The 25,940-nt window shown below is 38.2% G+C and overlaps 1 protein-coding gene across 4 annotated transcripts in view; it reads left to right on the plus strand.

The window, feature by feature from the left end:
* AKAIN1 (A-kinase anchor inhibitor 1) overlaps positions 1-25,940 on the plus strand; it is a 106,810-nt gene that overhangs the window by 47,783 nt on the left and 33,087 nt on the right. The gene's annotated exons all lie outside the window — the stretch shown is intronic.

Raw genomic sequence — 25,940 nt, forward strand, 5'->3', positions numbered from 1 at the left:
TGTCTAGGCTGGGAGCGGGGAAGAGAAGGGAGAGAATAGAGAGAAAAGGCCTTTACCTGATGGCCCATCTGCGCGTTTCGGAGTTACTGTCTGTGAGTGAGGGGCGGGAGAGTGCCCTTGTGCCCTTCTCCCCGGTCCCGCCTCATATGTCCTAACAATCTCCAGCCATCGTCCCGCCGCTGCTTTTCCCATCTGGTTCCTCCACATCCCATCGGAGCTCAGGCACCTTGAGAACTGGCACCTTCGCCAGCGGCATAGGCGCCTGTGTGGGCGGGAGGGTGGAGAGATGGGACAAAGAGCATTGGGCTTCGGGCTACCTGGGTGAGAATCTTCTTTACTGCCACTTCCCCCTCCGCAGAAGTGGCAAAGTGACCCGGTTCCTCCTAAGCTCCTGAGAGAAGTGGGCAAAGCCCAAGGTAGTGGGACGAAGGGCAGAAGAGCGATACTCCTTACGGATTTAGACCTGAAACTCTGAAGGCTGCAGCAGAGTGGCTGCTACTGCGGCGCCGCTGGCGGTTGCAGTGTCTGTTTTGGAGCTACTGGTGAAGGACTTTGGTCCCTTTGCTCTATCTGTGGCTACAAGTTGGGGAAGAGTCAGATTTGTCTACGTTTGACCGGCTTACCAGTGTGTGCGTGTGTGTGCAAAGACGTGGATGTGTGTTTCAAATGAGGTCAGGCGGAGTTAGGTAACAGCTAGGAAAGCACGGTCATTGTTAACATACGAAGTTGTCTCCAGGGGTAGATACAAAGTCTTCTTTCTCCTCTCTTTTAAATTCGAGGCTCCGCTTTCATTAAAGACAGTTGTGGAAAAAAAAGGGAGTCGGGGAAAGAGCAGAGGAGCCTAGAACTCTTTAACTGTGTTGCGGTTCTTTAATTTGAAAGGTTGGTTTGCAGTTGCTGTGGCCATGGACCTCAGATAGCTGGGGAGGAAAGATATTTTAAAATTAGACGAATTGAGTCTGGGCTTCAAAATATTCAGTTAGCAAAAGTTGAGTAGAGGAAGTTGTACCCTCCTCCGCCGCCCCCCCCCCCCCGCCCCCACATACACACAACGGGATGCTAGATGGGGAGGCAGGAATGAGTTTCAGTTCTGACACCACAGGCCCAGGAGCCCTTCTACCCCCATCTTAAATAATTTAAGGCAAAAAATTGTTCTGCATAATGAAGGACACACAATCAACGCAGGATCTGTGAAGCTGGAAAACTACAGTTCTTTGTTGTATATATAAACTACTTAACACTTTATAAAGCACTTACATGCCCTTAAGTCATTTGATCTTTAAATTAGCCTATGAGGTAAACAGTATCATGCCTATTTTACCACCCCCAGGGAGGCTGATTCCAGATAGTCTTGCCAGCCTCAGCTGGAGTTTTCTGACCTCTGATTCTTTTTTCCCTATACCTCAGACCCTATCTTCCTGGGGTGTGTGTGTGTGTGGGAATCCCCTCACCAGTTCATGGACAGCTGCTTTTTGGTTCAAGGTCAGATGTATCCAAGGGAAGTGTCCTTCCATTTCCAAGGTTGGGGATGGGCTGTAGTTAGGGTTATTGTGTGATGTTAACCAGGCATTTTCTAAAAGCTTGATTGTGGGTGAAGAAGGATTACGTAGTTAGCAGTGCAGGGATTTGTGGAGTTGACTGACTTGCGTAGGCAGCCCACAGTCTGGACAGAGCTTTACTTTTCCATTTTTCTTCTAAGATTTGTATTAGTTTTTTGTTTTTGTTTTTCCTGTGGGGAAAGTAGAAGTTATTCATTACTGTCAGAGATGGTATAAATTGACCTTGATAGGAAATGTACAGAAACCTGCGATGAAACACTTTGGGTCATTTTTTCAATTTTGAGTACCTCTTGAAAAATCATAAGCATTTTGGGGCAGTAAGAACAGGGTGCTAAAAATATGTCAATTTACCTTCTCATCTACTAACCATATGTCTTCTAACTCATATAGTGATATTATTCTGAAAGAAAATCAGAACAATGAATTGTTTTTTAATTCTGCCAGCTTTTCAGCATTTAACCTCATTTCTAGAACTCTTACTCTTCTAAATCTCTATAATCTGGGGATCCTGATGTTTTGTACTAGTCAAGGGAAAGATTCCCCCACCCCCTTTTCCAGACCAACTAATGCTCAGGAATAGAGGGAACAGAGGAATGTGTTATGGTCATTTCAAAATTAATAAGAATGTGTTTGATAATCCAAGATGAATATAACAATAAATTAACAATAAGCTATTCATAAAATTGGGTCAGTGGGTACTGTGCCCTTCAAAATCCACTGTAGCATTTGGGATTTTAGCAAAGGGAGATGAGAACCCTGAGGTCTCATTCTGGCCTTGCCTCTTTGGATGGGACTGCCTTTGGATGGTTCTGCTGCTTCTTTGCTTACCCAAAAGGCAAAGGTGAAGAGTGACAGAGATTCACAAAGCAAGTTTCAGCCCAGAAGTACAATGAGGTGGGAATTTATGTAACTGTGGTTAGGATTCATGCATAGCACATGATACAAAATATCCCTGCATTCCCTTGCTTCAGTTAGTCTACAGACTGTAAGGAAGAGGGTTTAAATCCGACAGGGTCTTTGGGTGGTTTCTCAGTTTACAGAGGGCAGACAATTCAGTTCTTCACTTTCCTTCTTATACCATTCATAGACTTTGTAATTTAGGAGGTTTTAATTTTGTGCACACCAATTTTTAAGCCCCTTAAAGGTAAGGGATCATAGCTACGAACTAAGGATTCCGTTACCTGAAGCTTATCACTCATTTCTTTTTCCTCTATAGGAATTATACAATATTAACAACAATAAAAAGAGGAATAAAGTATAAATATCTTCTCTGAAAGTAGCATATATCCCTAAATACAGGTTAAACTAAGTGGAGACACATGGCTGATACTAAAGGCCAAAATGAGGCCCCTTGCTTCCTTTTCCTAAATTTATTCCTCCTCCTTCCTTCCCCCAGACTGAAGGTGGAATGTTTCCTTCTGGAGCAATATGAGATTTAGAAGCATACCACCAGGGCCAAAGGAAAGTGGGTGACACAGATGATATGGAAAAATATTTTGGCTTCTGTGGATAATATAAACTGACCGAGATTACTTAGTGTCTGGCTATAGCAAAAGCTTTCACTTGGGAGGAAAGAAAGTTCTGGGAGGAGATATTTGGACTTCCCATGTGGTGCTGTTGGTTTTGTGGGGGAATATCAAGGCATTGTAACTAATTTGTGGACAAAGTCAGAGTGGAAGAAAGAAGAAAGACCTCTGGACGTTGGTGTTGAAAGTGAAAAAGTACACAAGAGAATGTCAGTGCTGTGGTTTCTCCCAAAGAATCCCAGACTCTGAACAATCAGATTAGCAACTCCACCTCCCTTTAGGAAGAGCTAATAAATAAGTAGAGTATGAGATGGAAAGTGTGGACAGAAGTTTCCTTATCCTTTGGCCACACCCCATCCCCCCAATTATTAGTATATAGCATTTCAGGGATTAATGCACCTCTCTGTGGATGGACTTAATATATTTTGACTTGTTTGGATTGCCTTCAGGTATGATGTATTGTCAACAACAAAATCTTTCTTCTCTTGTGTATGAATTAGGCAAGGTATGAAACAAGGATTTCATGGGGATTAAAAATGGCATAATCGTAAGCAATTAGAAAGCCAGCTCCTTGATGTCTAAGATTAGCTTAAAAAACATTTACTAACACTAGTTCTAGAGAGAGCTGTCAAAAAAATTTAAGAAAATATCTTATTTATTACAAGGTAGGTATAGCTTTTATTTATATAAACTTCTTACCAATTCCTGAGAAATCAATGAATAAAATTATATTGCAGACTATCTTAACTGTAAAGTTTATAATCTGCCAACCCCCCAAAATTATTTTCTGTTGACAGATTCTTTAAAAACTTTTATTAATTTACTATTTAAAAATACACGTAAAGTTGAGTTTTTTTGGCATACAATTCTATGAATTTTAACACATGTATTTTTATTTTCCTAATAAAAATTTGCATTTCTCTAATGACTAATGGTTTTAATGATTTTTAAAGAATCATTAAAGAATCATTACATAGAGTTGTGTAATGACCAAAGAACAGTTCCATTGGACCAAAAATTAAATCCTGCTACCCCTTTGTAATCAAACCCTTCCCCCAACCTGTAACCCCCAGTTACCACCGATCTGTTTTTCATCCCTATAGATTTGCCTTGTCCAGAATGTCATACAAATGGAATCATACAGCGTGTAACCTCTTGAGACTCGCTTCTTTCATTCAGTATAATGCCATTGAGATTCACATATGTTGTGTGTGTATCAAAAATTCATTCCTTTTTATTTTTGAGTAGTAGTTCATTGTATGGATGTACCCACAATTTTTTTTAATCCCTTTCCCCATTGAAAGACATTTAGGTTGTTTTCAGTTTTTGGTGATTATAAATAAAGTTATGATAAACATTCCTGTATATGTATATGTGAACATAAGTTTTCATTTGTCTAGGGTAAATACCTAGGCTTGGGAGTACTGGATCTTATAGTTAAGTATATGCTTCACTGTTCTCTAGAAAGGTTGTGCTATTTTGCATTACTACCAGCAATGGATGAGAATTCCAGTTGCTTTGCATCCTTGTCCTTCTGTTAGATGTATAATGATATTCATTGTCATTTTAATTTGCATTTCCCTAATGACTAATGATTGCAATGATTTTTTAAAGGAACTTGTTTGCCATTTGTATTCTCATTTTATTCTTCTTTGGTGAAGTGTCTGTTCAAATCTTTTGTCCATTTTTGGGGGTGAGGAGGTGTTTGTTTCCTTATTGTTTAGTTTTAAGAGTTCTTTATGTATCTGGATACAAATCTGTTGTCGGATATGTGATTTGCCAATATTTTCTTCCAATTTGTAGATTGACTTTGTATTCTTTTACCACTACCGTTTTTCAGCGTTAAAAATTTTAATTTTGATAGTCTAACTTATCAATTTGTTCTTCTACAGATTTTGCTTTTGATCTCATATTTAAGAACCTTTTGTACAACCCAAGGTTAGGAAGATTTTCTTCCAAAAATTTTATAATTTTACATTTAGATCTAATCATGGGATTAGATACCCACCCTCATGATTTCATCTAAACCTAATTATCTCTTAAAAGGCCTTACCTCCAAATACCATCACATTGGAGGTTAGGGCATGAACATGAATTTTGGAGGGACACATTCAGTCCATAACAAGTTGTTTTTTGGATATGGTATGAATTACAGGTCAAGGTTCTTTTCTTTGCATAGGATGTCCAATTGTTCTAATATCATTCGTGGGAAAGATAATAATTCTCCATTTAGTTACTTTTGCAACTTGTTAAAAATTAATTGGCTATGTTTGTGTGGGTCTATTTTATGACTTTATTCTATTTCATTTGTCTACATGTCTATCACTAATACCACACTATCTTTATTACCAAAGCTTTATAGTAATCTAAAAAGTCAAGTAGTAGGAATTCTTCAATTTTGTTCTTCTCTTTCAAAATTATTTTGGCTGTTTTAATCTCTTGGCCTTTCCTTATAAATTTTAGAATCAGCTTGCCTGTATCAGCATAAAACCCTGCCGAGATTTTGAATGGAATTCTGTGAAATCTATAGGTCTGTTTGTGGAGAACTAATATCTTAACTATGTTTAGTCTCCAATACATGAACATACGTCTCTTCATTTATTTAGCTCTTCTTTGATTTTTTTCATCAGTATTTTGTAGTTTTCAGTGTACACATCTTGCATATGTTTTGATACATTTATACTTACATATTTCTTTCGGGAAGATCTACTGTAAGTGGCTGAATTAAAAACAATTCAATTCCCAAACATTCATTGCTAGTATAGAAATATGAATGAGTTTTGTATGTTGACCATGTATCCTATGATCTTGCTTAATTTTTTCATCAGTTGTAGGAGTTAGTTTGTAGATTTATTAGAAGCTTTTATGTAGGCAATCATGTTGTCTGCAAATAGGGACCATTTTATTTCTTTTCCAGTTCCATGTCTTTTAACATTGGCTAGGGCTTCTAGTACAATATTAAATAGAAGTAATGAAAATGGACATTCATGCCATGTTTCCAGTCTTCAGGGAAAGCATGCAGTCTTTCACCATTAGGTATGTTTGTTGTAGGATTTTTTTTGTAGATGTTCTCTATTGGGTTGGAGAAGATCATGTTTATTCTTAGTTTGCTGCTAGTTTTGTCATCAATAGATGTTGAGTGTTGTCAAATATTTTTTTCTCCTTGTAATAATATGATCATGTGGGTTTTCTTCTTTAGGCTGTTAATATGGTGAATTACATTGATTGCTTTTCAAATGTCCAACCACCCTTACATTCCTGAGATAACACTCACTTGGTCACAATGTATTATTCTTCTCATATACTAAAGGAATCAATTTGTTAATAGTTTGTTTAAGTTATTTTGGTCAATGTTCATGAGAGATGTTGGCCTTTTTTATTTTTCAGTTTTCCTGCATAATTTTTGTCAGGTTTTGTTATCAGGGTAATGCTGAACTCATAAATTAGATGGGAAGTGTTTCTTCTTTGATTTTCTGGAAGAGATGGTGTAGACTGGTATAATTTTTCTTTAAATGTTTAGTAGAACTATTTGGGCCTTGAGTTTTCTTTGTAGGGAACTCTTTAAAAATGAATTCAATTTTTTTTTATGAATATAGGACCATTCTGTTTATGTTGGGCAACTTTTGGTAATTTTTTGAGGAATTGGTTCATTTCATTTAATTTATTGAATTTATGAGAATAAATTTGTTTGTAATATTCTCTTATTTTCTGTTTAATATATGTGGAGTCTATAATGATACCTTCTTTTTTGTTCCTGTTACTTGTAATTTGTGTTTTTAATTTGTTTTTGTCAGTTTGGCTACACGTTTGTTAATTTTTTTATCCTTTCGAAGAAATACCTTTTTGGTTTCATTGCTTTTCTATATTGTTTTTCTTGTTTTCAATGTCATTGATTTCTGCTCTTTTTATAATTTCTTTCTTTCTACTTTCTTTAACTTTATTTTGCTCTTCTTATTCTAGATTTAAGATTACATTTAGATTGTTTGTATTAGATCTTTCCTTTTTCTAATATAAGCATTTAATGCTATAAACTCCCATCTAAGCATTGCTTTAATATGTCTTACAGATAATTTTTTTACATTTTTGTTGGGGAATATTGGGGAACAGTGTGTTTTTCCAGGACCCATCAGATTCAATCTAGTTGTGGAGGGCGCAGCTCAGCTCCAGGTCAAGTCATTGTCTTCAGTCTACGCTGTTTCCCTGAAAATAAGACCTAGTGGACAATCAGTTCTAATGCGTCTTTTGGAGCAAAAATTACTATAAGACCCGGTATTATATTATATTATATTATATTATATTATATTATATTTATTATATTATTTAATACTTGGTATTATATTATATTATTTTATACTTGGTATTATATTATATTATATTAGACCTGGTCTTATATTACAGTAAAATAAGACTAGGTCTTATATTAATTTTTGCTCCAAAAGATGCATTAGAGCTGATTGTCTGGCTTGGTCTTATTTTCAGGGAAACACAGTAGTTATTGAGGGCGCAGCTCACTGGTCCATGTGGGAATCAAACTGGTGACCTTGGTTTTATGAGCACTGCGCTCTAACCACTGAGCAACCGGTCTCCCTGTCTTACAATTTTAATGTATTTTTATTTAGTTCAAAATATTTTAAAATTTCCTTTGATACCTCCTTTTTTTCTGATGGATTATTTAGAATATAGTTGTGTGTTTTTTTTTGTTTGTTTTTTAAGGAGGGTACAGCTCACAGTGGCCATGCAGGGATGGAACTGGCAACCTTGGTGTTAACAGCACCACACTCTAACCAACTGAGCTAACTGGGCACCCTTCTGATAGATTATTTAGAACTGTGTTCTTTACTTTCCAGGTATTTGGGGATTCCCTACATATCTTTCTGTTATTGATTTCTAGTTTAATGCCACTATGGTCAGAGAATAAACTTTCTGTGATTTCAACTGTTTTTAATTTGGCAAGGTATGTTTATGAGATAGAATATGGTCTATATTGGTGATGTTTCATGTGCACTAAAAACAATGTGTGTTCTGGTTGTTGTTGTTGTTTTTTTTGAGTGTAGTGCTCTATAAATGTCACTTTGATAGTTAGTTGATAGTGTTGTTGTTTATTTCTTCTATATGCTGGCTCATACTCAGTCGACTTGGTCTATTGATTACTAAAAGAGGAGTGCTGAAGACTCTAGCAAAAACTGTGGATTTTTCCATTTGGTTTATCACTTTTTGCTTCATGTATTATGCAGCTCTCTTATGAAGATTGTTATGTCTTCTTGGTGAATCAACTCTTTTATCATTAAGTAGTGTCCCTCTTTATCTGTGGTAATTTTTCTTGCTCTGACATCTGTTTTGACTGATAACAATATAGCCATGTCAACTTTCTTTTGATTAGTGTTTACATGGTACAGTTGATCCTCATTATTTATGAATTCCATATTTTCAAATTTGCCTACTCACTAAAATCTGTTGTAAAATAGATCAGTCAAAATGAATACTTGCAGATTTCTGGTCAAGATGGCAGAGTAGGTCAATTCTGTGCTTGCCTCTTCTCATAACCACATCAAAACTACAACTAAACTACAGAACAACCATCATTGAGAATGGCCTGAAGTCTAGATGAACAGAAGTCCTATAACTAAGTCCTATACAGAAGAAACCACATTGAGACTGGTAGGAGGGGCAGAAACGCAGAACCAGCTGGTCCCACACCCCCATATCATGGTTAAAAATGGAAACAACTATCTCAGTTGCAGAGGAGTGAGGGGTCCCAGCTGGGATCCTACACCAGGATCCCAAGGCCAGGGTTCCAGCGCTGAGGAGAAAAGTCCCCATAGCAACTTCTGGCTATGAAAACCAGTGGAGATGCTGCCTGTATGAGATGAAGGGCAGATGCAGTCCCAGGCGATCCTCTTAAAGGGCCCACACACAAACTTACTTGCTGATGGATTCTCACTCGCTTTGAGCTCCAGTGCTGGGGCAGCAGCTCAAAAGGTGCCAGGGGCATAGGGGGAGGAACACAGTTGTCTGGCTTTAGGGCAAGGACTGGAAGGGCAGCTTTCTCCTAGACAGAAGTACTGGCAGAATCCATTATTTCTTTGTTGAGCCCTCCCCACTCCCTGCATGCAGACACAAGTGGCTTCCATATCTGAGTCTCCATCAACCTGGATAACTCTCTTCACCCCACCTTGTGATTCCCTGTGACCCTGCCCCACCCAACCTGTGGGCCCACCTAAACTGTTTCCAGTGGCTTTTCCTTACAAACAGCCTATTTTGGCACATGCTGTGGAATTTTCTGAAGTCTCTCAAAGATTCAGAAAACCCAAACAAGCAACATCTGGCTTTGGAAGTCCTCTACCACTTGCTGACAGCCCCCAGCCTAGCACTAGTGGCAGCCAAACTCAGTTCATGGTTTTCCCTCTTGAGGCACCTCCAAGCCCAGTGCAGTTTGTGGCCATCATGGTTCATGCCATGTGGCTTTATGGTTCATGCCAGGTTGCCCTGGGCAGGACACAAGCTGTGGCTGAACTTGACCTTTGGTAGGGCCCCTCCTAGGAGGCCCCAGGGCTGGCATGCCCAGTGGCCAGCTTTGGATCAAGCTGGAACATCTCCTAGCTGCCTCTGAGGATGACATGCCCAAAGCACAGACTGGGCAGGCACCAGAGCCCTGCTAAAGTGAATCCTGCTCCACACATTCAGCCCCTGCACAACAGCTTCTCCACTGTATTCATGGATAGTCCTCACAACTAATCAGCCTCAGGGTCAGTCTCTCCCACTGATGTGCATGTAACAACTAAGGCTCAACTACAACAGGAGGGCACACACAATGCAAACAAGGAACAAACCTGGAGCACCCAGCTTAGATGACTAAGGATACTGTGCCATTGGGAGCCACAGAACACCTACTATATAAGCCCACTCTACTAAGCCTGGGAGACATAGCAGCTCTACCTAGTACATAGAAGCAAACATAGGGAAGCAGCCAAATGGGGAAAAAAGAAACATGTCCCAGTGAAAGAACAGGACAAAGCTCCAGAAAAAGAACCGAAAAGAAAATTGAGGCAAGCAATTTATGAGACACAGAGTTCAAAAAACTGGGGAACTTAGGGGAAAAGTAGATGAACTCAGTGAGAACTTTAAAAAAGAGATAAAAAACATTAAAATGGAGATATAAAACATAAAAAAAGAACCAATCAGAAATAAAATATACAATAACTGTAATAAAGAATACATTAGAGGGATATAGAAGTTAAGGTAGCAGAAAACACCCAATCAGAACAGCAAAAAGAAAAAAGAATCCAAAAAAATGAGGATAGTTTAAGGGGCCTCTGGGACAACATGAAGTGTACTAACATTCATATCATAGAGGTACCAGAAGGAGAGAGAGAGCAAAGAATTGAAAACCTATTTGAAGAAATAATGACGGAAAACTTCCCTAACCAGGTGAAAAAAATAGATATACAAGCCCAGGAAGTGCAGAGGGTCCTAAACAAGATGAACTCAAACAGGCCCACACCAAGACACATCATAATTAAAATGCCAAAGGTTAAAGACAAAGAGAGAATCTTAGAAGCAGCAAGAGAAAACCAGTTAGTTACCTACAAGGGAGCTCCCATAAGACTGTCAGCTGACTTCTCAACAGAAACTTTGCAAAATATTCAAAATGATCAAAAGCAGGGATCTAGAACCAAGATTACTCTACCCAGCTAAGATATCATTTAGAATCAAAGGACAGAGAAAGAGCTTCCTAGACAAGAAAGAAACTAAAGGAGTTCATCACTACCAAACCAGTATTATAAGAAATGTTAGAGGGACTTGAAGAAGAAGAAGAAAGAGTAGGAGAAGGAGGAGGAGTAGGAAGATAGAAAATGTGAAAAAAATGGCAATAACTACAGGTCTATCAACAATTACTTTAAATATAAATGGATTAAGTGCTCCAATCAGAAGATAAGGTGGCCAAATGGATAAGAAAACAAGACCCTTACATATGCTGCCTACAAGAGATGCATTTCAGATAAAAAGACAAACAAAAACTGAAAGATAAGTAAAAAGACATTTCTTGAAAATGAAAAAAAAGAAAAAGGAGAAAAAGCTAGGGTACCAATACTTATACCAAACAAAATACACTTTAAAAGAAAGGCTATAACAAGAGACAAAGAATGACCCAGTAATCCCACTTCTGAGTATTTACCCGGAGAAACCAAACACAGTGCTTTGAAGTGACATTTGCATCCATATGTCAATTGCAGCATTATTTACAATAGCCAAGATTTGGAGGCAACCTGGGTGTTCATCAGTGAATGAATGGGTAAAGAAGAGGTGGTACATATATACAAAAGAATATAACTGAGCCATAAAAATGATGAAATCTTGCCATCTGTAACAACACGGATGAGCCTCGAGGGTATTGTGCTGTACACAAAAGGGGAGTACATCAGAGAAAGACAAATGCCATATGATTTCACTTATGTGTATAATCTAAAGAACAAAATAAAGAAACAAACAAAACAGACCCAGACTCATAGAAACAGAACATTTTGATGGCCAGCTGGGAGGAGGTTGAGGGGTGGACAAAAATGTGGAAGGGATTAAGAAGTACAAATTGATAGCTACAAATTAGTCATGGGGAATATAAAATATAATATAAGAAATATAGTCAATAACATTATAATAAGTATGTATTGTGCCAGATGAGTATTAGATTTATCAGGGTGATCACTTCGTAAATTATATAAATGTCTAATCACTATGTTGTACACCTGAAACTAATATAATATTATATGTCAACTGTAATTGAAAAATAAAACAATTCTTAAAAATTAAAAAAAAAATAATACTTGCAGGACCTTCTCTGTCATTCAAGGATATGCACAGAATAGCAAAAAATTTGAATCGACTGACAGGCATGTTCCCAGATGATGGTGAATAGGGCAGTGTTTTGCCTTCTTGTTTCAGCTCTCATACTGTAAAGTAGTGTGATTTTCATGGTGTATTTGGTTTTTCACACATTTGTGCTTTTTATTGATGTATTCACTGTTTGCTATTGTGCTCAGGGTACTGCTGAGGTGTTGTCTAGTGTTCCTAAGCACAAGAAGGTTGTGACATGCCTTATGGAGGAAACTGTTAGATAAGCTCCAGTCAGGCAAGAGTTATACAGCTGTTGGCTGTGAGGTCAACAACATATATTAAGCTGTGAAGTGTCTTTAAACAGAAACACACATAAAACAAGATTATGTATTGATCAGTTGATAAAAATGTTGTGACTAGAGGCTTGCAGGAACCTAAACTTTCATTTCCCTTGAGAGTAACATTTCCATGTTACTTATTCAATTTTTGTAGCTACTTTATAGAACATAACTACTATGAAAAATGAGGATAGACTGTATATCTTTTCCCATCCTTTTATTTTTAAATTATCTTTATCATTATATTTAATGTGGGTTTCTTATAAGAAGCATATTGTTGGGTCTTGCTTTTTAATCAACTGCATAATTTTAAAGGTGATTTAAGCTAGTTACTAACTGCCTAAATGTCTTTTTTCCATAACAACTGCATTTTGTCATTCCCCATTATTTAAAATTAAATAACATTTCATCATTTGAAAATTTTTGTTATTATTTTAGAAATTTTAGTAAGAATGGATAATAAAAAATCATAATGTTATCCATTAGTAACCCCTGTTAATCTCTTATATATATACATGTAACTTCTTAGACCTTGTCTCTATGAATATCTTTCCCATTTATTTAAACAAAAAATGTTACTATTTTTGCATATTATTTTTGACATGATTGTTTACACAATGTACTGTTATCATTTTTTCATACCATTCAGTTGTTTTCTACGTGTCATTTTAAAAAATAGCGACATAGAGCAAAAGATGTCATTAGTCCTGTTTTTACAGATGATAAAAGTAAGACTCAGAAGCCTGACAATGTTAGGTTGCAGAACCAGGATTTGACATTAGATCCACTTATTTTCTACATACAACATAGTTTTTAAACAAATAGCAAGCAACAAATAATTTGCAAAGTAAAATTACAAACAAAGAAAAAAGTAATAAAGCTTGTCTCCTTTGGAGAAAATCTGTATATTGAGCATTCTTATTCCAAGTTAGCCTATATTTAAGGGGTTCTCTCTACCACACAGAAATGGGCTCTGTCCTTTCACCCTTCCTGGATTCTTCATCTTCTCCAGGCTGCTACTCTTAGTGATGGACAGTGAAAGAAAGGACAGCCAGGATTGTCAAAAGTTAACCAGGATAATAAAAATATCCAAAAAATTATTTGCACAGTGCTTTATAATTTTTAAAGCATTTATGTTAACTCACATAATTTATATCAACTAATGCTGCTATATGTAAGCTATTGCTTGAGTTGAGAATAAATGGCATTGGACTAAGTATAATCTCTCCTCTATACAAATGATGAGGATATTTCAGTTATTCCACAGCAATTCAAATATGAGACAAAGTTGTTTGCTGCAGAATCATGGGTTTGCAGTCAGATAGTCAGATAGGCCTGGGTTCAAACAGCTCACCTCTGCCATGTCCACCCTTAGTGGCATTGGGTAAGTCATCCAGTCTTGCTGATTTGCTCATGTGTAAAATGAAGATCATAATATCTGTTTTCCAGAGAGGTAATGAAGATCAAGTACCTGACCCACAGCATACGAAATGGTAGCTATTACTGATGTTATTGTTTTAAAAGGGAATGACTAATAATGTGTTTTTTATAGACTTACACATGTATATGATTTCAAGATTCGACCATCAATCATAGGGAGGTAGACAGTTATTCTTTCTGGAGAAGAAGACTGACTTACGAGTTGACTATGTTACCTGGGCAGAGGTTATGAAATTCTAAAGCAAAATGCTATGACAAGTTGAATTGATGATAAAACAGATGTCTGAGTGCATCCTGGGATGAATAAGTTATGAATCATGGAAAGTTGCTGTTTAAAGGCTAGCAGCTGCATGTTTGAAAGCAGATGGCCATCTTGCTGATCTGAATAATTCTGATCATGTCTAAATTTAAAAGCTGATGATTTTCTGGTGAGGGTATAATGCATTATGTTTTTAATATTTAATTATTTAGTTAGGGTGCATTTGTATTTTGGGATTTGAGATATTGTTTTACAATCTCTATGCCTTTATTTTTTCTTGGAGACAGAAGTTCCCATTCTGTGATCTTATGTCATAGCCACACACACATTCTTAAATACCATTCTTTGAACATTATCTTTGGTTCTATGCGAATCTTCTTAGAAAGAAAGCTCTTTTTCTTATGAAGAAATTTTGTTGGTGAAACAATCACATAATCACTAACTAGAGCTTAGGAGAGGGGTTGCAGTTTTTCTTCAAAACTTTTCCTGAGTTGCTATGTGATTTCGAGATGCTCAGCTTCCTGTGCCTCTTTCTCAATTATTTTCTAGTTGTGTTCAGCATCTTAGAGGTTTAGCATCTTAGTTCTCAGTACATTTATTGGACAGAGGAGATAAATGTAAGAGAAGGCAAGGGAGCTACATTTGTAAAAACCTGTGTGCGAGGCATGTCACATGTGGGTGTTTTTTTTTTTAAAGTAAGGAACAGCTTTATGACATAAATGCCAAACAAAAACTGTTTTTCTTTAACTTGCAGTTAAAATGCTGTTTCATGTTCCAAATAGTCACAAATGATCTATTTGCTGAAACTAGTAGACAAAATGAAACACCTTTTCCCATCCCTTTAAAAAATTGATTTTTTTTCTTTAAAATAAGAGAAATTGTGCTTATGTTACTCAAGAAATACATTAAAATTATGAATGTAATATCTCTGTTCTGAACACCTCTCATAAACCACACACGATGAGTCTGTCTGGTATTTAGACAGGACTCCATGGAATCCACATCTTGTGTTGTCTGACGGAAGTTGTTCATTGTCATCTCTATGGAATTTATTTCTAACATTCTTGTGTACTCATTTCTGCCTTTCGGTTTTAATTTTGCATTTATCTGGGGATAAGAAATGAAATTATATGTTTATTGCAGTACTGTCGATGAGATTTTGATCACCCCTAACCAGGGAATTTAGAGTGAAGGTCCCTATAGCCTTAACTGCGGTCTGACTCATGCTTCAGAATAGATTATTTCACCACATCATCAGGCCATGCTGTAAAGTCAATAAATAATAGTTGTTTTGCTCTAAAAATAACTACTCTCAAGAAGGACAACATTTAAAGCTTTATTTATCTTGCTATTCTTTCTTGTGCCTACAGAGCAATGCTAGTTGGGTGGAACTGTTGGCCTTTTGACTGGAACTCAGTAAAAAGAATGTGTTATGACCACTCCTCTACCCAACACCTTAGACCAGAGCAGATCTCTTAGTGAAGGTCACGTGCAGCCTGCCCTAGGGAAAGAGATGGTAGCCTTGGTGGGAATGGAGCTTAGGATATTAAGGGGAGGCCATGAATAGGTGAGTGGGGATGGGATATAAACACTTTAGGTATTTTCATTCATTTACTCAACACACATTCGTTGTCTATCTCTTCTGAGCCAGGTGCTCCGCTAGGTGGTAGGCACTAGGACTTTATTATAAAAAGATACACTAAAGGGTTAAAGTTCTGTGATTACAGGGCAGAGAATAAAGGGTAATGGAGAAGAGGGATGGGTCAATTCTGTTAGAGGGGAAGTGACTGTCTTGTCTGGATCTGATTCCTCCTGGGAAGCCTTCCCTGGGAATGGTGAAAGCCTTACTCCAGTAGAGAAACCCTTTTCTACTGACCATTCTTTAGTGCTGCTGGGCCATGCATGGGGCCCTGTTTGTGAGTGCTGGAGTACAGGATGGGAGGCAGGGACTGCAAAGGGTGAAGGAAGAGTCCCTTTTGTCTTATCCTTTAAGGTACATAAATGAACCTTATGAAGAAATTATCTCCATTACCTTTAAATGACAAGAATGATGCCCTCAAGGAAGGACCATATTAAAGACCTGAAAGGAGACTCTCTAAGGGGAGCTGATGTATTTGATCTGGGCCTGATTCTGGCCCCTGAAGTTTATCTTTGACTTGATCATCTCCCTTTAATGACCACTGCCACCACCAGGACAGGGCAAGGGTGTGCTATGCATGCTCCCTTTAAAGAGTTGCTTTGAGCATGGGTGGACATGTCTTTTCCTGTTTCTCCAAGCATAGCTAAGGTGGACTTTTATAAAATACTGGGGAGAACCCAATGAAAATTAGCATACAAATACATTGAAAGGATCAGGATTTTGATCTGATTTTAAATATTTTTCTTATTGGTCCCTGTTCCAGCCCACCCCATTACTGTCTGTGCTTTAGCTCAGGGGTTTTCAGTTGCTGGCTACACATTAAAATCATCTGGGAAACTTTTAAAATATATCACTGCTCTCTAGTGGTGTGCCCTAAACATAAATGTTTATTATAAGCTCTCTAGGCGGTTAACTGTGCATTTGAGCTGAGAACCCTGATCTAATTTCAAAGGGCAAGCACAACAGGCAGGCAGCCTGCATGATTCTTTATAAGGCTGTTCCTCATGTGTCTTCTCTTCTCAGAACAGGGCATATGCAAGTGCTTGGAACATGTTGGATAAACAAATGAATGAATGAGCAAATGGTCACCTTTCTTTTCACCTCATAATCATCCATTAAAGTAAAAACCAAGAGAAAATTTTAACTCTGCTGCCCATATGGGGCCTTTCCACACAGGCCCTGCCCTGGTTTGAGGAAGATACCTCTTCCGGTCATTGGCAGGACTGTAGGATTGTCACTCTAGAAACTAGGAGTGGTTTTGTCCCACCTGTTCATGGTGAGATCTCAATTACTCAATGACCATAGCAGTCATATGACCAGGATTACACACATCAATTAGCTGGAGAGTCTGTATGAGTCCTACTGTTGTTAGGCTAAGGGTGAAAGCCAAGTTAGCACAGTTCTTCAATGCAGGGCAGAAGGCAGGAGCACATGACCCGTAGAGGGACATCAACCAGGGGTTTGCCCTGAGGACCTTGGGGATGGTATCTCTCTTGCCTGGTGGTTTGCCTGCGGGCATGACTCTTAATGAGTCACAGTTGAGGAAGGAATAAGGCAGAACCCAAAATACTTGCCAGGAATTCCTCTCAGCAGTGTCCACTCTCTGTCTTCTCCAATGATGTTCTAGGTAGCTTTTGGTTTTCCTACGATAATCTGAGTCAAATGGAGAAATAGGGACAGTTTTCTTGGTTTCACATTTCAAAAGGGCATATTACTGCAAATTTCAAACACAGAACAAAATAATCAAGGTAAGTATATTAGGTCAGTTTTCCCTTGGGCTTAAGATTTATTTTTGTTATCTAATTTAAGTAAATACAGCTTTATTTAATTTTTAATTTTTTAAAATTTTTTTAAGGAGGGTGCAGCTCACAGTGGCCCATACGGGGATTGAACCAGCAACCTCGGTGTTATTAGCACCACGCTCTAACCAACTGAGCTAACTGGCCACCATTATTTTTGTTATATAATTTAAGTTAGAAGCAATTTACATATGGTAAAATGAGAACAGTACATTTATTATTTATAGAGTAGTACACACAATATTTCAGACTATGCATTAGTCTGAAAACAAACATTCAGGAAAACATTTTAAGTTACAGCTTCTTATCACAGCACTTAGATCCTGCAGTCTACAGAATGCACAGCACTAGGCTTTTGTAGCACAGCCAGTCTTTACTAAACTCACACGCTGAGTCTCACTTTGTTTTGGGAATCCTAGGGTTGAATTGCCTAAATGTTTTGTTATACCAACATAAAAGGTGATTATACACAAGAAAGAATATTTAATCTTTAAAATGATTAGTTAGTGAAAACATTATTTGGCCTGGAATCAGAAACTTGGCTGTAAAACTAGGATTTTCTACACCTGTTGTGTGATCTGGGGAAAGTTACTTAGTCCTTCTGAACCTCAGTTTACCTAATTATAGAGTAGTAATAATCTTTCTTATCATATAGGGTTGGGATAATTTAGAGAAATTACTATAAAATAATTTACAGAGAAATTACTATAAAATGTTTAATAGATCATACATCATACAAATTTGGGTTATAATTTGTATTCAAATATTTTTAACCTTAATTAGAGGCTTACCTTACATGAATCTATAAGAAAAAAGTCCCACGATATCCTTAAGCGTTTTCCACCTTTTCGTGAGCCCCCTGCTGCCCCTGAGCTAATGGAGGTACTCACTGCATTTGGTGCTGGCCTTTCAGAATTGCTGTGTTTTGCTGCCTCCCAAAGACCAACACAACCTGAAGCCCCGGTTGGTCTCTGAGTGGAACTCTATGTTGGAAGTTCATGAAGACTTTCCAAGGGATTATGTGGGTACAACTAGAGTTTTAAGGAAATTGGTTTCTATGTTATTTTAAGTTCACAGTTGACCATTGAATAACACAGGTTTGATCCATGTGAGTCCTATTATATATGCAGCTTTTTTTCAATAAACATATTGAAATTTTTTTCAGATTTCCTTACTATGGTGAGGCAATCCTATCTGTTATACCAGGCTATCATAAATCAATCATATTGTTGCTTCTTTATTATGAATGCATGAATCATTATACCTGTACTTAAATAGGAATTTCTTTTTTAAATTATCTTCTCATTTTTGATGTCTAGTTTTATTAATATGTATAACACCTACAGTGTTTTTGTATCATATAAGACAATATTAATGTAGGCAGAAACAGACAGATGTTTCATCTTATAAACATGACATAAACTTAATCTGTTGATAAATACAGTATAGTAGTGTAAATATATTTTCTCTTCCCCATGATTTTCTTAATAACAGTTCTTTTCTCCAGCTTACTTTATTGTAAGACTACACTATATATATATATATATATATAATATATATAAAATATTATATATATATAATACAAAATATATGTGTTAATCTGCTGTTTATGTTATTGGTAAGGCTTCTGGTTAACAGTAGGCTATTAGTAGTTACTTTTGGGGGAGTCAAAAGTTATGTGTGGATTTTCAACTGTGCAGGGGTTGGAGCCACTAACTTCTGCATTGTTCAGGGGTCAACTGTTTTGTTGTCAGAGTTGATTTGCTTGAGAAACCACCTGTGGTCTGCAGTTTCCCCTATCTAGCCACCACTTTCACAACTGACCCTTTGTCTTTATACAAAAGAAAGAGATATCTCACCCTCCCCTAATCTTACAATGTCCTGAAATGGAGAAACCTGGGAAGTGCCAAACATTCAGGAAAACATTTTAAGTTACAGCTTCTTATCACAGCACTTAGATCCTGCAGTCTACAGAATGCACAGCACTAGGCTTTTGTAGCATAGCCAGTCTTTACTAAACTCACACTGTCTAAGGCTGTATTTCTCAGCCAGAGTTGATTTTTGTCCCCCTTACCCCTCTCCAGGGGGACATTTGCTGTGACTGAGGGGTGGTATTTGCAGGGCCAGCTACATAATTTTCAGGGCACAGTGCAAAATGATAATGCGGGGTCCCTTGTTTAAAAAGCAGGACAAAATGTCATTAAAGGAACTTAAATATAAAGTTTTATCCTCTCTTCTTTGGTGTCTTTTTCTTTCTCCCTGTCCCTCTCCTTCTCTGGCTCCCTTTCCCCTCCACCCCTGATCCGTGACTTGTCATTATGGTTTTAATTTGCTATTTAATGTTTACCTAAGTCAAGAAAAATTAAAAATTTAAATTATCAGAGTGAATTTTACTCTTTGTCTTAATACCATTCAATACTAGTTTTAAATGCCAATATAACTTGTATGCCAAATCAACAAAATTGCACAATTCAAATTTTGTACCTTGTACACTCATGTGTATTTCTTATCGGAACAGTGGAAATGCTACACAGAACTTACTGAACTGTTTTTATTTCACTTCTTGATATGCACATGTTCTACCTTTGGCTTACTGATAAGTCAGGAAGAACTAAAAGTAAAGGAACGAAGGATAACCTTATCTTTTCCTTTTCTTCTACGTCATTGTTTTCAGCATAAGTAATACAGAGAAGTAACAAGAGCAAGAAAGAATATGATAAGGTGCCTTGGTTGTTCATATTTCTTAGCATACAATTGCCTTCTTTCTGTGTTCTAAGTAAGTTACGGTTCTAACGGAAGGCATGGCCTCCTCCAACCCTGCACTCAGTTGTAGACCTAACACATTTACCTTGTACTCACTTTGAGGCGTTGAGCTTCACTGAACTCACATGCATTATGAGTCCACTGGAATTCTGTGCTCATGGCACATGGCTAAAGCTATACGAAAAAGGTCTGACAATTAAGTTCATGAACTCTCCACGGTGTAAGCCCGCGGTAAGCCCACGGTGGAGAGTTTGTGAACTTAATTATCCATCAGATGTATGTCTATGCAAATAGGGTGGCAAGGAATGACATAATGCATGTATCTCCTCTACACAGGCCTATGTCCCATTGTCCCATTGACCTTCACTTACAAAACTCAAGTTGAAAGATACAATTATTAAGAATTTCAGGATGGCAACAGCAGAGCAAAAAAACAAAACAAACAAAAAACTGCCACAAAAAAACAAGCACAGAGTCCTTTCTGACATCTAGATGCTAGCAGTTAGGGATGCTGTTAAACAGCCTGTAATACCCAGCACAGGCCGTGCTCATCAGAGGCCCTGCTGAAGAGGTATTCTCTCTCTGAAGAATATGTGAGGCCTCGGCAAGGCCAGCTCTCCCCTTTTCTGTAGAGTTCTTCCCACGGTGGGTGCTGCTTTGTGTTCCCCGATGGCATGGTCACTCCACCTGAGACAACTGCTTTCCGTTCTTCAAGGGACTGTTTACTCTGCAATGTTCAGGCCCCTTAGTGCTTTATCTGAGGAGGCAGTTTTGCTTACTGCTCTTTGCTGTCAATTTGCTGATGAGGCCAGACAAGGTCTCCAAGGTGGACTTTGACCTCTCCTGGATGTGGCACATGGACCACAGGGTGGTGTCTGCAGGCAGTGCCCCCTAGGAAAGGACTCCTTGTGGGCTTCTCCTGCAGGGCAGAGCATTGGAGAGGCCGCCCTCAGGAGCTTGCACCTCGCTATGCAGTGGTTCCTGTAGTTGTCCTAGCCAGGCTGGATCATCTCCAGCACTAGAGTCCACAGCATTGTTGTAACTTCCCTCCAGCTTTGAAAGTTAAAAAGAAAAGTGTTGGAGAAAATCTGGCTTGGCAGCCAAGAAACCTAGGGTAGGGAGGTGAAGAGCAGGTGTGGAATGAATGCAGGGCAAATGCTGGGAGGGTCTTTCTTTCATTTTGGTCTTCCAGTGCCAGGAAGAATGCTGGGGGGCAGTGAGGAAAGATCCCAGACAGCCGCAATTTAATCCCCCAACCCCACTGTGCTTCTGTACACCCAGAGTTCAAGATTAGTCTTTGAAACTTATCTCTGAATTCTCAGCATCTAACAGAGCTTGGTTCTTACTAATTAAATACTTATTAAGCAAACATTATGCGCTAGTTATAATGGGGTAGTGCTAAACAGGTATGACCCTTGTCTTCAGGGGGTTTAGCGTGATTAGTGCAGAGGCTAGAAAAACAACACCTGCCAGTTATTTTGACTATGTTTTCTCCTCCAAAGGAAAGTACATAATTTTATCCCAACTAGAATATAACAGAAGTCAAACCCTCATTTCTGACTTGGCTCACAGTTGAGTTGCCAGCTGCTTTTGTTGGGCTTTCATGTCACTGATGGCTGTTCTTCTTTTTGGACATGGGGAAATGTCAGTATCTTGAATCAATGATTCGGAAAACAAAAATTGTACCAAAATTTAGAAAGCTGCAAAACATAATACAACATGCACAAAAGACTTCTACAATATCCCAGATTTGATATTTAAAATTTTTGGTTTAATTCTACAATGGGCTTTTGTAATTGTGTTCATTAGTCCTGAGGAAATTCACATGTTTTATGCATCAGTGTTATGGTCAGTAAAAGCAAGTTCCCTCCTGGGAAAGAATCTGAGCATTATAATTAGTGGTAATTAGAACAGTTTATTAAGCTCTTTATTTTGCACATTATTATATCAATTTCCAGGATTTGAATGATTAAATAATTTTTAACCAGTTGTGAAATGAAACATTTCTCACACATTATAACTCAATGTTTAAACAAAAGTTTTTACCAAACCATTTATCTTGCTTTAAAATATCTAATTATGCTATAAACTTTAAAACAAAAAGTGTATAATTTAGGTACCACCCCTATTTTCTTCCATCATAACTTTTCTTCATTGGCAGAAATCTGATCTTTATAGTCTTAATATATTCCTCAGAGGGAATTTTATAGCTACGGTATAAATGAATTGAGTCAGGTCCCTTAGAAATTGCTTCTCCCAGCAGTAAAATTTTAATTTCTTAAATTCCTAGGAACTATAAATAGAAGAGGCCAAGAAAAACTCTTTTCTGATATGAGGTTTTGTTTGTTTTCCCTAAAATGTTGTCAATCATCTTAGCTTTTGGTAACATGATTTCATGGGGGAAAATACATATAATTATATAAAAATTATATAAAATGTATAATATATTAAATAATTTGGTTAGATAAGATTTACTGTGAAATATCACAAAAAATGAGGATAAAACTCTACTAACCTTGTTCTAGTTATCTATTACCACATAACAAACCATCACAAAACTTAGTGGATTAACAACATGACACCGTTTATTTTGGTCATTGTGGGAACAGAGCCCCAGAAAGCAGTTTCCAGGCTCTCGGCCTCACATAGAAAGGTGCTGGCTCAGGTAGTAAATGGCCATCAACTGTGATTGGATGGCCATCAGCTGTGGCTAGTTGGCCGTCAGCTATAACCAGTGAGCCATTGGCCACTAATGTAACTGCTGTGGCAACGCTAGCAGAAAATGGGGGCTAGCAAGAAGATGGTGGCTGAGCTAGCAAGTGGCGGAGTGTGGATTGCGGATTGCAGAGAAGTGGACAGCAGGTTTCAGATAGTGTGGCTCCTGCCTCCTGTGTCTCCAACCCAGCCACCAGCGAGACTACGGTGGTGTGACTCCCCTAGCTATGGCTCCGTGGGTGTTCCTTTTTGGCCTCACCATATCCTGTGTTCTTATGTAGGGAGCGGGAGCAGAGACCCTGCAGGCCGCCCTGCATGACAAATGGCGCAGCGAGCAGGGTCTCCCGCACGACAGTCATAAATCTTCAATTTGGGGTGGGGGCACTAAGCAGGGATAGCTTATCTCTGTTCCGTTTGGCATCAGCTGGGATGGCTTGAATGCTGAGGGCTGGAATCATCTGAAGGTGTGTTCACTTCCATAGCTGCTGCTTGATACTGGCTGTTAGCTAAGATCCTAGCTAGGTGCTGTTGGCTGGAATACCTCCATGTGGCTTGGGGCTCCTTACAGCATAGTGGCTGGGTTCCAAGATGAGCATCCCAAGGGAGGAAAAAGTCAGGTAGAAACTGTATGCCTGTCCTTGGAAGTCATGTCATGTTCCTTCTACCACATTCTATTAGTTGAGGCAGTCACAGATATTCACACAAGTTCAAGGGAAAGGAAAATAGACTCCATCTCTTGAGTGATGGCAATGTACTGAAGACAGGGGGGAACAAGAGATATTATTGTGGTCATTTTTCGGAAATACGAGCTTCTACTTATAGTTTTCATGACAATTAAATGAGTCAGTTCATACATAAAATGTTAGGACATGTTAAGCAGTAAATACAAAGGTCGGACAATTAAGTTCACGAACTTGTTGCAGTGACGTTGCTAACCTTTTTTTTGATATCAGAGGGATTATTCATTATAAATTTGTACCAACTGGACAAACAGTTAACCAAATTTCTTATTTGGAAATGCTGAAAAGGCTGCATGAAAAAGTTAGACGACCTAATCTTTTCACCAATAATTCATGGCTCTTGCATCATGACAATGCACCAGCTCACACAGCACTGTCTGTGAGGGAGTTTTTAGCCAGTAAATAAATGACTACATTGGAACACTACCTACTCATGTGATCTGGCCCCGAATAACTTCTTTCTTTACCCAGAGATAAAGGAAATATTGAAAGAAAGACATTTGGATGACATTCAGGACATCAAGGGTAATACGACAACAGCTCTGATGGCCATTCCAGAAAAGGAGTTCCAAAATTGCTTTGAAGGGTGGACTAGGTGCTGGTGTTGGTGCACAGCTTCCCACGGGGAGTACTTTGAAGGTGACTGTAGTGATATTCAGCAATGAGGTATGCAGCAATTTTTCTAAGATGAGTTCGGGAACTTAATTGTCTGACCTCGATGAGTGTGCTATTGTTATTACTGAACATGGAACATGTGCTGGGAGATGGTATGGTTTCGTTGATTAGCAGACTCAGAATTCTGGAGTTGCCAGTCCAACCTCTAATTTAACCATAAGGACATTGGAGCCCAGAGGTTAACTTGGTCAACCTTCCCGTGTAAGAACTGGGGCTATGAAAACAAAATTGTGAGTGCTTATTCCTTAAGGTCAAACTATGGAGGATGGAAACTTACAGAGCTGACAATTATGGAAATAGACCTGTAAATAGTTAAGTCAAATAACGAATACTCTATTGCCATAGTTTCTTGGAATATGATTTGAATATACACCTGATTATAAAAGGGATAGATCTTTTCGCTAACTTGTAGTATATTTTTGTTCAGTTGTAAAGTTGTTTTTTCTTTTTGCCTTTGTGATTGATATCATCAAATTAAATTCTGCCAAAATTGCTAGTACCATATATTTGCCACACAATGCATAATAAACCTATTTTTTTAAATCAGTTGTTTTTTTAATATCACAAATGTGTGAATTAGTAATACAGAAGGCATGCCAGTCTTATATATAAATATAATTATACCCATTGTAAAATTTCGGATGGTTACAGTTATTAGAACTTTAGGCCAATACAGAACTGAGAAGCTGCAGGGGAAGAGTAAGTATAATTGCTGGGCATTGGTTATAATGGTAGACGGCTAATTCGAGTGCACTCACTTCTTTCATAGACAATCATGTATATAGTTTATTATAAAGCTTTTTGCTCAGAAATATGTTAATTGGGAGAAAGTGCTTTTCTTGCTTTTAGTTTATCTGGATTTTCTAAATCTGTCCATTAGACCCTCTAGGGACTTGAGAGGAGCCTGGAGGAGCCTAGTGAATTGGTGGTGGGCATTGAATGTATCCATGGTAATGGCACTGTTGTGGGGAAGCATGCTACCCACCCTACCTCATAGGCCATGGATGGCTAGTAGATTCCATCTCATATTCAATATTGAACCTAATTTCCTGGAGCTGAGCTGTGTGGAACTCAACTCACTAGAGAAGAGAACCTTGGCTGATGAATGGTGTCTGTCATGGTCTCAGACAGAGGAGGTGCTGTGCCGACATGCTGTGTATTTGTTGTCCCTGCTGTGAATTTCATCCAACTCTCCTGTGATGGTTCATTCTATGTGTCAATTTGTCCAGGCAATGGTGACCAGATTTTGGTCAAACACCAGTCCAGATGTTGCTGGGAAGGTATTTTTCAGATGTGATTAACATTTAAATCACCCTTCATAAGTGAGTGGGAAGGCCTTAAAAGAAAAGACTGAGGTTGCCTGAAGAAGGAATTCTTCATCTAGGGTCAAGGCTGTGACATCAACTCTTCCCCATGTCTCCAGCCTGCTGCCTGCCCTGCAGATTTCAGATTGCCAGCTCCCACAATCATGTGAACCAATTCCTTATAATCTCTATCATCTCTGCCTCTGCCTCTGTCTCTACCTATCTCTCTATCTATACCTCTATCCTATTGGTTCTGTTTCGCTAGAGAACTCTGAGTAGTATCTCTCCTTTAGGTCTCTTATGTCGTCGCCGCTCCCACCACCTTTTTAACAAAGACCTGCCTCATGTGAG

Source organism: Rhinolophus sinicus, chromosome 4, assembly GCF_057876585.1.
Source record: "Rhinolophus sinicus isolate RSI-liver-muscle chromosome 4, RSI-T2T, whole genome shotgun sequence".
Taxonomy (NCBI): Eukaryota; Metazoa; Chordata; class Mammalia; order Chiroptera; family Rhinolophidae; genus Rhinolophus; species Rhinolophus sinicus.